The sequence below is a fragment of the Puma concolor genome, chromosome A1 (genome assembly GCF_028749965.1).
Source record: "Puma concolor isolate L17-30 chromosome A1, mPumCon1.1.hap2, whole genome shotgun sequence".
Taxonomy (NCBI): Eukaryota; Metazoa; Chordata; class Mammalia; order Carnivora; family Felidae; genus Puma; species Puma concolor.
In genome coordinates, this window is record NC_141667.1 from 215908284 (window position 1) to 215926711 (window position 18428).

The window sequence follows — 18428 nt, forward strand, 5'->3', positions numbered from 1 at the left end:
TTCTGTGTCTCCCTCGCTCTCTGCCCCTCTCCCACTTGTGCTGTCTCTCAAAAATAAATAAAAGAAAAAAAAGAAAAGAAAAAAAGAAACAAGCATAGAGTCATCACCCAAATTTTACTGCAATGTATTCTTAAGCATTTTACAATCTTCACACGTATTTAGGTTTTTCAGCACCCCCGTAAGATCGGTTGGACCCACCAGTAGCTTTTCTGGAGGGCTTGCTGTGTGCCAGAGACAACTCAGGTACTCGTGAGAATACACTTGTACCCTCGTGTCCACCGCACTAAACAGCCCTCAGGGAGGTACTATAATTATCCTTGACTTACCGATGAAGACGCTGAGACGCAGAAGGTTTGAAAAACTTGCCAGAGAGGCTGCTGCTGGTGACCAGGGGAGCTGGGACTCAGACCCAGGCAGCCGGGCCCCAGCCTCTGAGCTCTTTATCACGGCACTGCCCTTAACAGGGCCTAATCATAACGAACAGAAAGGGCTGGTTTGGGTTTTGTTTCATTTTTATTTTCACTGCTGTGTATTCCAGACATACAACAGTGCCTGGAGCTCCATAATGGTTCATGAAAGGAATGAATGAATGAGTCAGCAAGTGGTAGCCTCTTGGTGAATACATACTTTCAGCAAGGCCGGAGTGGTGGTGTTCGGGGGGGGGGGGGGGGGGGGGGGCAGAACTGAATTGTAGAAATGGCCCAGGACCAGAAATCAGGCCATTGGCTTCTCGCCCTGGCTTCTGCCCATCACTCTTTTCTCTGGACCTTGATGTCCTCAGCCATACATTTGAAGATGTCCTGCCATCTAGCATCACAGGGCTGTCGTGGGAAGCAAATGATATGATGTATGTGACATTGCTTTGAAAAAACTGTAAAATGTATGCAGATTATATATGCACGTAATTACATCTATGCATACAATTATATATGTAATCATTGCTGCAACCATATAATGATATAATAATAATTGCTACTCAGGACAGGTGGGGACTGCATAGGTTAAAGAAAAAAAAAAAGACTCACATTCAAAATCCTACCCCTACCAGGACCCTATCTTAGAACAACACGCTCTCAGCAGCAAGAATGCCCAGACAGTGTGGGCAAGTGGGAAGGTGTGGATGGGTCAATGCAATCCATTCCAGCTGATGGAGAGAATTCAAAGTTCAGATAGTACCTCGGTGCCATGATTATCTATATTATTGTTATTTATAATCAATAACAGAGGTTAGGCGAGACTGAGAATGGCTCTGGGCTCTGGAGGACCATCGGAATCTGTTAAGAGGCTGACCGACTGCTAGTTTCACTCTCATTGTATGTTTGTCATCTTCCAGTCTCCTCATATGTCACTCCTGAAGGGAGCGGATGCAGGACATGTGGTCAACTCACATGGAGCTGGAGATTCCAAAAGGATGGGGAAGGGGGGCTGGGGGAGGAAAGGAAGATAAAGAGGAACGAAAGGAGGGGGAAGGGAGGGAGGAAGGAGGGAGAAGAAAACGGCGGGAGGGCAGAGATTTTCCGACATTTCAGTGATTCGCCTTATCACCCACTCGGAATCCCCGGACGTGATTTGCTTGGGCCAGGCCACAGGCCCTGCCTGTTCCACCTCCCACACTCTCGACCTTCACTCCAGAACCACATCCCAGAGGGACGCGTCCTCAGGAAGGATGGGAGAAACGTGTCCAGTTCTGAGACCTGTATTATTTCTGTATGAGAGAAAGGCTTATTTCTCCTCTGTCTTTCATCTTAACTCTCATTTTGATAAACATCTTCAGACTGGATAAGCTGGTGGTGGCGGGGGACGAGCGAGAACAGAACAAAGGTACATTTCTGGCAGTAAGGCGTGAACAGGATTGTCGGAGTAAGACGCAGGAAACGGGCGCTAGATGCTGCGGACTGAGCGTGTCTTCGGAGCTCAGGACGAGCAGAGAGAGCCGGGGCCTGGGGCTGCTTCCTGGGCTCGTAGGCTCCTTAAAGGCTTCACGAGCACGAAGTCACGTCGTGGGGCCCACAGCATCTGGCATCCTCGGGACCCCCCCCCCCACCTTTCACACTGGTCCTGGGGGCACAATCTAATTGTCCTTTGAGGAAGTCAAGGTGGTTTCCAGAACACCTTTTTTTGCTGCAAAAAGCAGAGGATGGAAACCGAGCAGGAGCATGCAGTTCTGTGAATTAAGGTCATTTACTGGCAGAAGTCACCAAACCTGTATTTCAAGGGACATCTCTCCAGCTCTCAGTCTCTTGGGCTGGCCTGCAGCCCTGAAGGGACTGGGCTTAGCTCCAAACCCTCTCAACCTGAGCGAAACCTAAAAGATGCCTCTCTCCATTTTCTACAATCAGGGCCGCTACCTAAAATTATCGTTTATTTGTGTTGGAAAAGATTCCTGCTGCTTTCCAACCTGGCCAGCCTCCCCAGGGGCTGAGGAGGGGGAAAGTCACTGATGTAATCACCCAGCTTGGGATTTGCTGCCATTTGCACCCGGGACAAGAGGAAGCCAGCGCACAGCCTCCCCTGCGCACCAATGCCACAGGGAGGCTGGGCAGAGTGACAGAGGACCAGCCATCAAAGCAGCCCTGAAAGCGAGGGCTCGCGCTTTTCCCTGGTAAGCCACCTTGACAAATGTCCCTGGAGGGGGCCGGGGGTGCCTCTTTCTGCCTCTGTCCGTCTCAGTCTCTCACCAAGGAGCAGTTATCACTACTCTGCGTCTAACACGACTGCTTATTCTCTCCCCTGGACTTGGGTGTTCAATTAGCATTGCCTCTTCAAACTGCACGAGCTGTGGCCCGCTGGCTGGTCTCCAGCGTCCCCCCCCTCAGTCCAGCGCAGGCTGCACGCTGTCCCCTTCCCCAAGCCAAGCCAGCTCTTGCATTGTCTCACCTGAGAGGCCCGAAAGCTTCTGGATGATCTCCCACAGCCTGAGAGGGTATGGGGCTGACGCAGACGGTCACTGGGCCTGGTGATCTGCCCTTTGCTTGGGGCCGAGGTTCTGTTCGTGCAGCCACCACCAGCTACGGGCACCAGGACGATGCCGGGGACAGCAGTGTTTTCCAGGCCGCCAGCGCAGGAGCCGGCCCCGCTGGGGTAGAAACCCTCCTTGGGACGCTTCTCAGCCTCCACGGAGAGAGGAGATCACATTTTTTAAACGCTGACCCAAAAAGGCCCCCTGTGATGGCCCAGATTGAAAATCAGTGTAGACCCGTGTCCCGCCCTTGACCTTTCAGAGCCATCACAAAGTGGGGTAGGGCCTCAAGGCACAGGTGGGGGACGGAGCTCCAGCCGCACAGCGTCGTCAGGGCCTGGAAGGGCCAGGACCCATCTCCGCCCAGGGAGCCCCGGGCTGTGTGGGCTTCACCCTCAATCCGACACAATCTGGGAAGGGGTTCCCTCCGGCCAAAGATGGGAGGAGACCCAGAGGGTTTACAGGGGTAGGAGGGCAGGCACGAAGGCTCAGGCGCACCGCGGAATCTTTACTATTAGGGCTGAGGCGGTATGTGGCCACCAGGCCCCTCCGTCACCATCCCTGGGACCTAGATGGCTGTTGCCAGGCAGACTCTCAACGCACAGTGTGCTGAGGCGCTTCAGGGAATCCAGAAAATCGTGTTCCTTCACACAATGGAGGCTGCGCTATTTAGATTTAAAAATACAATGAGGGAGGAAGAGGAACAGAGTCAGCTTTATGGGAGAAGAGCCTGACAAGGGAGCCCCGCCCAGATTCCACCTTTCCTTGCATCTCTGGGGCTTCCGGGATCAGCTCCTGCCCGCACCACCCCCCCCCCACCACTTCCCTTCCTCTCTCTCGTCCACCACACTCTCCACCTCTGCAATAATCAACAACGTCCACATGGCACTTACCGTGCCAGGTACAGTTCCAAGTTCTCTTCAGGACACTTAGCTCCCAAAACTCTCTGAGGAAGGTTGTTTCTTTGCATCACTTCTCCTCTCTGCTGCCTCCGTCTCTACCCCACCCTTGTCCCGCGCCTTGGGTTTTCTCACACACGCATTTACACACCCCCCCCCACCCCCCCACAACTTGGACCTCTGTCTCTCTCACGCGGCCTCGTCTATGGTTTCCCAGGAAGCGAACCCTCTCCTCAGGGAAGGAAAGGCCTCAGAGAATGAAGACCTTCATCAAGTTTTCCTCTTGCTGGGCCATCTGGAGATCAGCTGAGCTACCCTGCACTGGGGTTGCCTGGAGGGGCCCGGGGGCTGAGTCCCCCCTCACTCCATTCAAGCTTGTGGGAAAGGAAGCACACTCCCCTGCTTACGGCAGCCCCACCGACTCCATGCTGGGCTGCCCGACCTGGCAGGGCCCCGACCCAGAGCCGGGCTGGCTCTGGGGAGGGTCTGCCTTGTCTTCTGAGGGAGGAGACAGGCAGAGAGCAAGGGGGGAAACGACAGAGGACAATCGCCTTTCGTGGAGAAGGCCATGTGGCAGCAAGGCCAATTAGAGAATGGGGACCATGGGTTCGGATCCTGGCTGGCCCACCAACTACGCCAGGATGCCTGGCAGATCACCAGCCCTCAGTGGGTTTCCGGTTTTCCCACAGAGAACTGGATTATATTCGTTTTATTATTATTATTATTATTGTTATTATTTTAGGGACGGTTTTTCCCTTTCAAACAAAATCAGAAAAACCCCATGTATAAAAATACACGCGAGCCGGGGCAGGAGGGCTCAGCACCACGCCCTCAGCAACAGCCCTGACCAGATTTGTTCCATTCATAAGCCTTTCAGAGGGCAGACTGTGGGCCCTCCATGGCATCAGGGTGTGGGAATGTGGAACACGGTTCCCTGGCCACCAGGAACCTACAGTCCAGGGGGAGAGACCCATGCGAACAGACAATGGCCGCACACCTTAATAGGTGACAAAATTCAGGGGCGTCAGTCAGTTAAGTGTCTGACTTCAGCTCAGGTCATGATCTCACGATTCTTCATGAGTTCAAGCCCCAAGTCAGGCTCTCCACTGACAGTGCGGAGCCTATTTGGGATTCTCTCTCTCTCTCTGCCCCTCCCCTACTTTCTCTCTCTCTCTCTCTCAAAATAAATAACCTTTAAAAACAATAGGTGATATAATTCTCAGGAGGCACCCACAAACAACCATTGTTCACCTCAAAGGAAAAGTGATCTACAATTGTTCATCCACTCCTGGGCATATACCCCAAAGAATGGAAAGCAGGGACTCGAGATATTTGCGCACCCGTGCTCAAGACAGCATGATTCACAATAACCAACACGTGGAAGCAACCCAGTATCCTTCGGTGGATGAACTGATAAGCAAAACGTGGTCTGCACGTCCAATGGAGTATTGTCCAGCCTTACGAAGGCAGGAAACGTTCTGACACATGCCACATGAATGAACCTTGAGAACATGAAGCTAAGTGAAATAACGCAGTCACAAAAAGACAGATACCGTATGCACTTGTATGCATTGTATGGGGTTTGCACTTGTATGGGGTACCTAGAGTAGTCAGAGTCCTGGCGACAGAAAGCAGAATGGTGGGTGCCAGGGGCTGGGGGAGGAGGAGTGGGGAGTTATCGGCTGATGGGTATCGAGACAAGACACCCACAAGACATTGGGTGTCTTCTTCCGGACAGTATTTCTGGAGATGGATGGCAGTGATGGTTTCACAACAACGTGAATGCATTTAATGCCACTGACCCGTACACTTCAAAATGGTTGAGATGGCAAATTTCATGTGACGCGTATTTTACTCACAATAGTTTTAAAAATTGTTGATGTGGCTCAGGCCACTCTTGATTTCGGTCCAGGTCATGATGTCACAGCATGTGAGATCGGCCCCCACGCCGGGCTCTGCGCTGACAGCATGGAGTCTGCTTGGGATCTTCTGTCTCTCTCTCTCTCTCTCTCTCTCTCTCTGTCTCAAAATAAATAAACACTAAAAAAAAATTGTTGAGTCTTTGGGTCAAAAGTGGCCAAGGTTTCGCATGGGCTGTGGTGGAGAAGTATAGACAAGGCTGCTCAGCCTGCTGGGGTTCCAGGCCCCAGGCCTACCTCTATTCCACTCCCCCCTCCCCCCAACCAGGCATAAGGAATCTTCTTCATGGTCTCAAGGATTTTGCATGTGCTGTTCCTCTCACCAGACGCTTTTCCCCCAGGTATCTCCCTGGCTCAAACCCACCAGGCTCTCTCCTCAGATGTCACATCCTCAAAGAACCCTTACTAACATCACTAAAATAATGTGCCCATGTGCATGTGCACACACACACACACACACACACACACACACTCACACACTGCCTAGCACCCACCTTACCTAGATTTACTTTCTTCATAGCACTTACTACCATCTCCTGTGTTGGCATTCAGATATTTATTTGTTTCTTTTCGGACTCCCCTGCCAGAACATAACAAGCTTCACCACGACAGGGACATTGATTTTTCCTCACCGTTCTCTCCCCCATGGCTGGCATATTGTAGGCGCTGCTGATATGAATTTTTTGAAAGAACGACAACGAATAAACAAATGAATGACAGCTCGCCTGCACAGCTCACCAAGCCTCCACTCTGGAGCCCCATCTGGTCACAGGCCCGCCTACCTGGCATTGTCTTTTTTGTATTTACCTCTCTCGAGAACTTGGCCGAGAGGTGATGTCCGACTGAGGACAGGGGTCGAGGATTTGATTCCAACTCGCAGCTAAGGAAGAGCTATTACCATCTTCTCCTCTACTTGGCTTTACAGTTCAGATCCCAGGCGAATGACAGATGGTGAGCCGGGAAGGGAGAGTCAATTTTAGAGAACGTAGAACTCAGTGTTTAAAATAGAATCCTACAGTCTTTGAGGTGGAGAGGGCCGCAGACTTGGGCTGGGCTTGAAACAGCGAGACGATTGCAAATGGGCTGCATGGCCCTGGCCGCTACCAGCCCCCGTGACATAGGCCGGCCTGGGTGTCCTCTTGGTCAAGCTCCACAGATAAGCAGGGCACTACGAAATGCCTCTGCTGAGGAGGAGAAGAGCTGCTGTTGGCAGCAAGGGCACAGAGGAGAGGCCCAGGAACTCTCGGACAGGCACTCGAGACGAGCTGTCCTCTCCAGGCTCGCTCCAGAGCACTCCAGTGATCCCCGACATTGACTTCCATGAAACAGATGCTTAAAATCACTCATACACACCGGCGTGTTTGAAGAGCTTTCACTTGCCCTTCCCCGCAAACTGGGCCAAACCTAAAAAAGGCCAACTTGGGGTAAGATTCTCCGAAAACCTGAAGATAGAATGGCGATGTTGTTTGATTTTTTTTCAAGGCCGTGAAGCCAAGTCCCGTTAGATGCACCATCGCTGTGACACTATTACATTCTCATTTATGATGCCTTAAATTCTACCGTTGGAGTCACAGACTCTCCGGGATGGAGGGAATGCTGAAGGTCACTGGGCCAGTGCTGCTTAAGCTGTGGGTTGGAATTATTTTTCAGGTCATGAAATCAATTGAGCAGACCACAAGTGGAATTTGAACTTGACACAGAACAGAACGAAATAGAGAATATCGCAGTGTGTTGCACACGGCAAAGGTAGGCATTGCTTCACCAAACTTCTCATTCAAACGTGCGTGTGTCTACAGCACTGCAGTAGCAGCTATGTTTCTTAATATGAATCCTGGCCCCCCCTCCCACCCCCCAAAAAATGAAAGCTACTCCCTGGGTACATTTTCCACGGAGGACTCAACACTCCTATATCCAGCCCACGTTGAATCATTTCTTAATCCTCGGATTTATTAAGTGTCCGTGGCATGGAAGGCGCTGTTCTGGCCCCGGAGAAACAAAGATGAATAGAGAACACTGTGTTAGGCAGGGTCCCGGCAGGAACCAGGTGGCATGCCTAATTGGGTAATACGAGGAGAGTTTAATAAAGGAGCTATTTATCTAGTGGGCAGGATATAGGGAAACCGAAAGAGATAGTGCAGAACCCGGGGCTGTGAACAGCATCGCCAGGCTGGAAGGGGTGAGGGAAGGGAGGTGTTTCCAGAGCCCAAAGCCATGTGGAGAGGCCTTTCTGACAGGAGCTGTCGCCTTCCGTTCAGGGAGGCAGCCTGTTCACAGTAATCCTGCAGGGAAGGAGCCGGAGGGATGAACATCTCAGCCTCACTGTCCTCTCTGTTTCTCATCTCCTGCCAACGAACGCGCTGGCCTACCAGGCCCAGGGTGCCATGACGCAGTCCACATGGGAAAGCAGGGTGACGGGGGCGGAGAGTGACTATGGAGTTCAGACAGAGCATGACCCGTGCTAACAAAATCTCTGCCCTCCAGGAACTTACATTCCATGGATGGCCAGGTATGTAATCCAAAAAACCCACAGGTACCCCCATGCTGGCAGAGAGGTATTAACGAGGACTTCTGGAAGCACCTGCAAAGAAGCACTTGCCTCTCCGCGTAGGGTTAGGGAAGGCTCGCCAGGGAGAAGACACTCTTTCTGCCCAACACCCTTCCTTGGGAACCACCCTCTCTGTTTCCCTCCCTGCAGAAAGGGTCCTGGTTGGTCCCGGACATGGTGCTCCGCCCCTCTGCTGCAGGGACCAATCAGAGTGAGTCTTTAATCCCCTGGCCACAGTGGCTCAGGGAAGGGCCAAAGTTCAGCCCCACGGACTCTTACGTGAGAATCTCCAGCTAAGGACCAAACTGTCTTTTGCCTCTGAATTCTGGTTGCTGGGAGGTTGTGAAATTAGAACTGTCGGCTGCCATCTCTCCCCTTTCCCCAGTAAGTGTAAATATCCAACCTAGGGGGGAAATGGAGGCAAGGCAGAGACTCATTTTACTGGGAAATAGTTTATGTTCCGGGTTACTGTATGTTCGGGCATATACTGCATGTATGATCACTTCTCCTTTTAAGTTAGTTGGAGTTGAGCTTCTGTCCCGGCTCAACATGCAAAGAAAACCGCATGTGCAAAAGTGTGGAGGGGAGAAAGCGGATGGCATATTGAGGGACCGGCTGGGTTTGTGGTCTGGTGCTGGCGAAGTGGGCAGAAATTGGATAAGGCTCTAACAGTGGGCTTGGGTCAGATGCCGAATGTATGAGCATTCATGAAGGGGGTTAAGCAGGAAGTGACACGAACAGATGTGCATTTTAGAAAGCTCACCCTGAGAGCCATGTAGAGGACAGGTGGAGGTGAGCAGGCCTGGGAGGAAGGGGGCTACGGCAGAGCCTGGGGTGACCTGGTGGGCGTGCAGAGCTCAGCTGGGGACACGCGGGAAGGAGGGCAATGCTGGGATGCAGGAGGGATTGAGGGGAGTGAAAGAGTCTAGAATTCGTACCAAAGTGCCAGTTTGGGTGAGAAGGTGGATGACAACATAAATGGGATCTTACTCCCCACATCTCACAACTTGGAGGGCCTTCTCCTTCCTCAACATCATTTCCTGAACGCATTCTGGGTTTACCCATCGCATATGTAAGACATGGGGGCCCAGAATAGGACGTATTACTCCAGATGTGGTTTGACCAGTGGAGGACTTGGGCCATGACACATTTTCATGAATGGAGCCCATCCATCCAGAGGCTCTTCCTCAAAATCATTTCACTACAGTGACTCGTGAAACACATCACTGTCTAAAACCCCTAAGTCGTCTTTAACACAGGTTCCAGATCACTTTTGTCATGCGGTGGTGAATATTTTTTCAAGTGAATAATTCTTTTACCCTATCTGAAATGCAAGCCTATGGCATTAAGTTTAGCACGCCTTCCCTGCCTCTGAAAACCGCACCTCTCCAATTCTTTTCCTCTGATCGAATTCAACCGGCAAGCATGAAGCGAAGAGTCTGGAACGGGTACTATGGGGAACGCGTGAAAAGGACACGTTCTTCCGTTTCCAAGAAGCTTAGAAGCCAATTATATGTCTATAATGAGGTATACGTATAATTATTAAAAGTCCTTGGAAGTCTCCAGTTGTGAAACATTGGCGTGGAGTGCTCGCTATGATTTTGAAGGGCCCGGGAACATCCACCATGAGGTTCATCGCAACATCTTCCCGGGCTGGCAAGTCTGAATGCTTTCACCGTGTCAACTTCTGATTGCCTGTTATCTGTCCACATTGCAGATAATTCAGATTTGTCACTGGTACTTCGCCTCTGTGACCTTTGCCCTAGAATATGTCCCCTGAGTCTATTCATTATGGGTTGGTACCATTCTCTGGCTTCTCTTTTCTGGGGTTGATCTTTTGTTTATTTCCCCAGATCTCACCAACTTCTACAGATGCGCCTTACAAGGGGTGGTAACAGAAAGCAGGTTTCTTGATATGCCTTTTGCAGGTGTTATGTAAACTCTCTTAAACTCACAATTTCCCCCTCCTGTTCAGGCAACTCCCGCCTATCTCGGTACTCATCACCTGAGAATATGTTCCTCAGCGAGTCTTGCTGGAACCACTAGGCCATCAACCTCTTTCTGGTTCTCCTGGATCACCTTTTTATTCAATCCCAGGAGCCAGGCCGTGGGCTGTTGTGAGTCCCCCACACCATTACAGTGGCCCTTTTCTAGGGATTGTGGGGAGCCTGGCACAGAGCTCTCAGGACAGGGCAAGATGTGCAAATCTGTTCATCCTTCCAGTATTTTCTGAGTGCCTACTGTGTATCAAATGCCCTGGGTGAGCAGGAGCGTCCCCCCATCCCCACCCCACCCCCCCCCCCGAATGGAGTTGGGAGATGGGGGAAGGCGGGCCAGCTGAGCCCAGATGAAAGAAGGAGAAGGCAGGGGAAAATGACTGGGCCAAGAAAGGGAGGAATGTGGCTTCTCTGTGCCCCAGGGTGCGCGGGCTGGAGGGAATAGAAGAGGCTACCCGATGAAGGGCCAGAGGAAGCGTTTTAATCATAAGCCATAGGCTCAGACTTGTATTTCCTTCTTTGTTAGATAGCCTAGAAGCTCAGAACTGAATTTGCAGCCCACTGCTAGAAACTAGAGGGCCCATCCATGTGCGATTTGGAGATTAATTGACCTTTCCATCATCTGGTTTTCCCTTAGTCCCCGTGTCCTCATTTACTAACTTCCATTGTACTCTGTGCATCTCTGCAAGCCCCGCCAGGTATCAAGAGATCTACCCTGTGAGCACGGTTACTCTCATAACGCCACCTGAGTTAAACACTTGTACGCCCATTTTATACAGAAGGAAACCTAAGTTGGGAGAAATTCGGGAACTTGCCCACATGGCCTTAGCATCATTTCACTCATTCTGGGGACTTGCTCAATGTCTCGCTTCCCCCAACAGATGGCAGATACAAGGAGGCAGCGATGGGGGTCTGCCATTGGGGGGCGGGGGGGGGGGTGTGTGGGCGTGTCACCTCATGAGCTGGAGGTCCCAGCCCCGGCTGCCCACCGCTGACCCACCCTCCCTGCCCGGGGCTACAGGATCCCTTGACCTGAGCACCATCCACCCCCTCCCTCTGCCACACTGGCCCCTCCCCTCCTGCTTTGGTTCCCTGCCTGCTGCCTCCTCAAAGCCTCTCCTCTGTCCTCCACCTGTACATGCTTTTACAGAAGACTTGTCATTTCAATCAAGTACACCAAGTAACTGAAACCAGCCTAACAGGTGGCTGCCTTTAGAACTACATTTTTCGGACTAAAGCAAGCTGAGCAACGATTCTGACCTGACCAACTCATTTCATGATGAGTTAACTCAGGTTCAGAGACGGTGGGTGGCTCCCCGCAGCTGGCTAATAGCCATTTTGGGGGCGAGGCTCTGGTCCCCAGGCACCTTAAGAATGTTCTGCCTGGTATTTGTAGTGTCAGTTTGTTCATTTGGAAACATGAAGAGTCCGTGTTGAATTGGGTCTGCTCCTAAAACTAAGTCGTTTGATATACTTAGAAGGGCTGGTGAGCGTTTGTTTTTAAGAGATGTTAAGCCACAGCCCCGTGATTTGTTCTGCCTCAGATACTCAGAAAACAGCCCTACGTGCTCTGGGCCACAGCTGTCCTCCCCCTCTCCCCACTCACTCACAACTGTCACGCTGGCCATCTCATCCGCTCGTCAGCCTTCCCCCCCGCCCCCACACACACACTAACATCCCGGAGAGCCCCGGGGAGCCGTGATAAAGCACTAACACACTTGGGGCACTTCTATGCACCATACACTGTTCTGAGCACAGAGCCACCACCGCAATCCACATTGTGCAGGGGAGGAAACTGAGGCCCTGAGAGGAAAACAATTTGCCCAAGGTCACAGGTGGTAGCACTAAGAGTCCCCTAAATGCCTGACTGTAGCAGGTCTCCTTTACCGGTACAGGACCGTCCGTAAAGTTCAGCTCTGGCCCCAGGTCCCCTCTCCTGAGCTCCAAATCCCGGCAACCATTTGCCCACTGGGGTCCCCACCAGGTTATCCCAGAACCAACTCAAAGCTGAACTCGACTCCTTGCCTCCAAACTGGCAGGTTGCATGGCTGGCACCAGTAATGGCTGGTCCTCCGTTCCTTGATTCCCTTACCCACCACCTGCTACTTTTTCACTTCATTCCTAGATAGTTTCAGGTCCGGTCCTTCCTCCCAGCGTCACAGTCACTGCTCATGGCTACAGTTTCCGAAGTGGTCTCTACGCCCAGTGCCAACCATAGCCCTTGCCTGGTCCCTCACCCCCAGCCTGCCCCCCCCCCCCCAACAAGTGCCAGTGCAGGAGTTCTAAGGGCAAATCTGAGTACCTTCCCACCGACGTCAGCTCTCGGTGGCCCCAAGCATGACCACAATGCTCCCTGTAGCCACACTGCTGGCCTCCATTGGGGCGAGCAGCCTGGCCTTGGCTGCAAGACCCGGTTCCAGGCCAGACCATCTGGTTTCACATATCTCTGCTCTCCCACCCACTCTTCTTCCTTGGAATGCCCTCCTCCCCTTCCCTCAGTGACCAGGACTGGACGTTTCCTCCTTTGCTCCAAGCCTGCCTCTTACACTTATGCTCAGGGGCACCTGGGTGGCTCAGTCGGTTCAGCATCGACTTCAGCTCAGGTCATGATCTTGCAGTTGGTGAGTTCGAGCCCTGCATCGGGCTCTGTGCTGACAGCTCAGAGCCTGGAACCTGTTCCGGATTCTGTGTGTGTGTGTGTGTGTGTGTGTGTGTGTGTGTGTGTCTCTCTGCTCTTCCCCTGCTTGCACTCTGTCTCTGCCTCTCTCAAAAATAAACATTAAAAAAAAAACATTTTAACTTATGCTCATCCAGCACCCTTTCTGGGTTACAATGACTTACTTTCCCATCTCCCCTCCAGGCAGAGAGAGCTATGGTAGGCCCTCATAGCTCAGTAGTGCAGGTAGGAGTTACATCCGGGTCTCTTTGGATGTAGGTGGATGGGTAGGGTGAGGAAAGAATGAGTGACATAAAGCTCTGCCAATCAGTGTGGCATTCACTTGTGCAAGGCCCTCGGCTCTACCCGGGCCCCTGTGGGCCCAACGACCCCAAGCAACTCCATCCTGTCCACATCTGCCACCCCCTCCCCCCACCCCTTCCAGCTTCCCAGCAGCACCCCCAGTGAGCCCCCCACCCCAGTCCGGGACGTGAATCCCTCCCCTCAGCCACCACGTCCTTACCTCAAGGGCTTCCCTTAACTAAACTGGGAAGAGTGGTTGGAATCTGCCAATGGATGGTGAACAGTAGCCCCGCCCCCCCCCCCAACCCGCCACTACCCCACCCTACCCTCTGCAGTCCTAGAGGGAGCCACCAACGTTTGCTCTCTCTGACGTGAGCGCTCAGTAAATATTTGTGGAGCAAAGGCACGTCCTATAAACATTCGTTACAATTAACGCGCAGCTTATCTCCGCAAGAAAAAACTTGCTTTGCTAAAGCAAAGCATCAGGATTTTCCGACATTTGAGGTTAGCAGATTTCAGAAGGCTGTTTTGGCGAAATGAATGTGGATTCCTTGCCCAGAGTTGCCTGGGCCCCCGGCCCCCTCTAGGTGAGAAGGAAGGGGCCGCTGGGCCCCACGAGACGCTCACTGCTCCATACCTGTGTCCCAGCCCCGGGCGCAGGCTAGGTGACCCACAAGTAACACGCAGCTGCTCTAAGTGGCAGGCTGGCGTGGGCCCCGTCAGACTGGCCCCTGCTGTCAGTGGGGGTGGGGCCCCGGGGGGGAGGCTCCTGATGCTGACTCCCCCCCCCCCCCCCCCAAAGAGATTCAGGCTTCTGATGATGAGACAGGCACAGGCTTCAAACCTTTCCCTTGGGAGCACTTTGCTGTGCCTTGTTGTTGTTGTTGTTGTTGTTGTTGTTGTTTTTAAGTTGCCTTCACTGAATTCACACTGCTGGGAGATGGGTTTGCCCTGAACTTTAATTTGGTGGAGAAGTGATTTTTTGGAAACATACCCGGTGGTCCTTCTGTCAGACACAAATTGACCAAATGTTTCCTCAAAAGCGAATGTGTCTGGCTAAGCTACATACTCCACGCTCCCTGCAAGAGGTTTAGAGAGCCTGGAAGAGCAGGTGGAGAAAAGAATGTGTGTGGGGAAACCCCATGGTGCAGTGCGCCTGAACACTTCCTGTCAGCACTTCCCGGGGTGGGCAGGGGTCTAGTCAGCTTCCCCATCGCTGTCGAGCTGTGATGCGCTCGGATCGGCTACGTTTGGTTTCGCTCTCTTTGCAATGGATTATGAATGATTCCCTCTGGTTTGTTTTGTTTCGTCTTGTTTCATTTTGCTATTGTTAAAAGCATCGGCAAAATTTTTGTACACATTTTGTAACATAATCGTTATTTCCTTAAGAAAAACTTCCAGCAGCGGGACCTCTGGACCGAAGCCGACGCACGCATTTAAGGTTGGGGGTACTTACTGCCAAACGGCTCCACAAAAATGTCAAAACACATGCAGGGTGAGCCTTTCCGCACACCTTTCTGGACGCGTTTGTTATTTCTGGTTCGCTACACAGCCTGAAAACAAACAAACAAACAACACCCTCCATCTGACTCCTGGTAACTCGAAGGTATTTATGCAGCTCCCAGGGTCTCGATGAGTTCTTGTCCTAAGGTGAAAAGGAGGCAATTCAGAGTGTCGACCCGCTTCAAACCTCTCAAGCCAGGCGCCTCCTCCTTGGTGTCCCACAGTAGCCTGCCCACCTTATCCCAGCATCCTCCTCACCTGCTAGAGCATTCAGTTCGGTGATTTTCCCGGAGACAAATCATTTCCACCTGCATCCAAAGGGCCAAAATTATTCCAAAGCACCAGCACCATGATTCACCTCCTCGCAGTGGTTTCTGGCACCAGGCTCTCGGTCTCAGAGGTGCCCACCTGCAGCGACCAAGACTTTGCTGGAGATGCAGGTGCACGGTAGCTGAGGAATGGCGCTCCCAAGCCGGGAAGAGAACTCCGTGCTACATCCACCTTGCACGGGGAGGGACCAGAGTGCCTCCTTTCTTCCCCGACCTCTGAGTGTCATTTAGCGTTTTCTTCAGTAATAAACAGGCCACTACCACCTACATTTCTACTGGATTATGAGTAGAAATCATAAGTATTTCCAGCTCCATTATGAATGTTGCGCATATTTCAAAAGGCCGTTAAGGTCATCGCCGCCTTGAAATCGCGGGAATTAATGAGAGCTGGATCTTAATATTTAACGCGTGGCTACGTGTTATTTATTACTGCAACACGAATTTATTTTTTTAAATATTCTGAGAATTGCATCGTAATCTTTTTTACGATCCTGTATAATTAATTTTAGTATTTAAGCCTTGTTCTAAAAAAGAAAAAGAAGTAATCCACTCCTTGACAAAGACTGTAAAAAAAAAAAAAAGCCTTGTTCTGAGAAGGGTTCGCCATACACCTAAGGCATCCAAGACAGGAAAAAAAGGTTAAGAATCCTGGAGGAGGAAGCTAAGATCTGGGTCCTGTTACGCATGGGTAACTAAGCCTTCTGTTCTGTAATCCCAGAATTACAAAACATTCCTCTGGGGGCAGAAGGATAGAGACCCTTTCCTATTCACTCATTCATTCAGCAGACATTTATTTAGCATCTACAAAGGGAGGCACACTGGAAACAGGACACCAAGGCAGCCCTGGCGAGGAAATTGCTGAGCCTGGCAGGTAAGAGGACGGGCAGGACCCGGAGGAGCCAAGGCTCAGACAAAACGAAGATTCCAACAGCTCACGGTTGTGAAATCCACGGAAAGGTGGAAATGCCATTAGAATAATTGCGGGCTCCCCCAGGAGAGCTCCTATCACCAGACGACTCCCCATCCACCTTGTCAAAATCCTACCCATTCCTCAAGATCAGAGCTCTGCTCCCTCCCCTTCCAAGCTGAAGTTCATCTCTCCCTCCCCTCAACGCTCTCCCTGGGACTTCAGCACTGTCGCTCTTTATTTGTGTTATTTATGAGCCTGACTCGCCTCCGAGATCAGAGTCTTCAGTGTGGTGCCGGGTGGCTCGGGTGCCCAGAGGTCTGGTTTCGAGCTCTGCCCCCTCCAGTTCTCAGCTGAGCGATTTGCACTGAGCTGAGCGGGCAGTGCTGTAACACACGCACGCCCAGCCCTCTCTTTCAAGTTTCCTCCTCCGTTCCCCACCACTCAAAATGTGATTTCCGGACCCGAGGGCTGCTTCGGCACAGTGGGCTCGGTGGCCCGGCGTCTGCATCTCTGCCGAGAAGCCCTTTTCCACCCAATTTGCCTCATCTGCCAAGACTCAGTCAAGTTGCTTCCTTCTGGAAGTTTTCCTGACACTCATCATCTACCCTCTCCAGCATCCCAGGCAGAAATGACTCTTTCCTCCTTGGTGCCCTGCCGCATCCGGCACACTTGATTCTGACAGCTGTCTGAGTCCCTTCCTTCAAGACAGGTACCAGGTCACTTTCTCATTTGCGGCCTCAGCATCTAAAAGGCAGTACTTATTTGCTGAATGAAGAAGTGAGTGGAGGAATGGATGAATGAATGAATGAATGAATGAACGAACGAACGAGTGCCCCTCCTCTTCTTCTCCCCACCTCTCCCCCCCTCTTCTCTTTTCCTTCCAGTCACTTTAGGTTCCAGGGCTGTCATGGCCACTAAGTCTGTGATCACAGATAAGTGACTTCATGCCCCTAGGACTCAATGTCACCTTCTGTAAGAGAAGGGAGGGGACAGAACCAGACACTGTTTAGGGAACACCCCACCTCCCATCTCCTGAGTACTGTGACTTTATTAATGTAACCGTGTAGGGGTCAGTCATGCCAGGATAGAAGAATTTCCGGAGGCCATGCCCTCTGTCCCCGGCATCCACCCAGGACCGATGTGCCCACCCTCGTGTCCAATTGGTCGCGCAGTCCTCTCCAACCTACGGCCTTTTTGTCTTTAAATCCCACCCCACCCCTTTACCGGAAACCACTGCTCACGCAGGCCTCCGTTTTTCCCAAGTGCACTATATCTTAGTTGCTGCCCGAGTGACGGCCTCCTCACACGAGTCCATCCTGCCTTCTGCACAGCCCCCAGGCCACCTGCTTGGGGGCAGAGGCTTCTGCAGAGACCACGAGGTCTGGATTTGCTGTCCGAATTAATTGATGTCAGTTGCTTCCTTCCACAAATCTTGTGTGTGGTTCTATCTTCGGTGCTTTGCTCAGCCCTCCGGGCTTGGCCGTGTGAACTTTCCGCGCAGACCACCCCCCCCCACCTCACACCGGACACATTTGGTTGGTGGGAGGGACCTTCCGTTTCCCAACACCTGCAAATAGGCCTGGGTTTACATCCACTGGCACTTTTTCACCCTTTGCCTGGGAAGACCTGATTCCTCCACCTGTGTTGCTGTTCCAAGGTCTTCCTGCTTCCCAGGGGACTGTCAGCTATCACTCTATGATTGATAAGTATGTGCAAATGTCTCCTATTAACATCCCCCCCTTGATCCCAGCTGTTTCTCATCTCTTTTCTTCCTCTTATAACTGAGTTCCTTAAAATGCTGGTTCCACTCATTGACTCTCCTTCACCTCCCGCCCATCATCACCCCGGCCCCTGGCAGAAGTTTCTGCTCCTGCCCACCTACCTGAGTGCATCCTGTCCTTTCCTTGCCGACCTCCAACCTCTGACTTCTGGCCTCCAAGGACGCTTTCCTGGTTTTAATCCGCCCTGGTATCTCTCGATCCCTCTTCTGGATTTCTATGGCTCCGGGGCTGTCTTCTCACTTCTGCCTCTTCTCTGTCTCCTCCGCGGGTGCTTCTTCTTCAGCTCCCCCTGCAGCCAGGGTGCCCCGGCTCCCTCCTGGGCCTCTCCTCCTGGGCTAGGCTTTTCCTGAGCGGCAGGTCCACCCCTGAGGCTTCGCCACCACTCACAGGAATGACTCCACTTGCTTTCTTCATCTGTGGTAGTCACAGCCGGCCAACTGCTCTCACAAACACTCTCCACGTGTCCGGGGCTTAGCTGCAGGTCAAGTTTACTCTTTACTGCCTTCCCAGTCCTTTCTGAGTTGGGAGGGAGAATGGGGAGGAGGTGCCTGGCTCTACACGGTCCCTTGGACAGCCTGGCTCCTTGGTTCACAGCTCTGCCCAGCTCAGCTCCCAGTGCCCACAGAG

At 52.1% G+C, this 18428-nt stretch overlaps 2 long non-coding RNA genes across 2 annotated transcripts; one reads left to right on the forward strand and one right to left on the reverse strand.

Annotated features, from left to right (window-relative positions):
* Positions 1-667: 667 nt before the first annotated feature.
* Positions 668-15251, reverse strand: LOC147584758 (uncharacterized). Its single transcript, XR_015253031.1, has 4 exons — positions 15040-15251; positions 5718-5871; positions 2878-3624; positions 668-821 (listed from the first exon to the last, which is right to left on the reverse strand). It is a non-coding gene; the product is annotated as an uncharacterized LOC147584758 (long non-coding RNA).
* Positions 6492-9896, forward strand: LOC147584759 (uncharacterized). Its single transcript, XR_015253033.1, has 3 exons — positions 6492-7201; positions 7428-7523; positions 8033-9896. It is a non-coding gene; the product is annotated as an uncharacterized LOC147584759 (long non-coding RNA).
* Positions 15252-18428: the final 3177 nt, after the last annotated feature.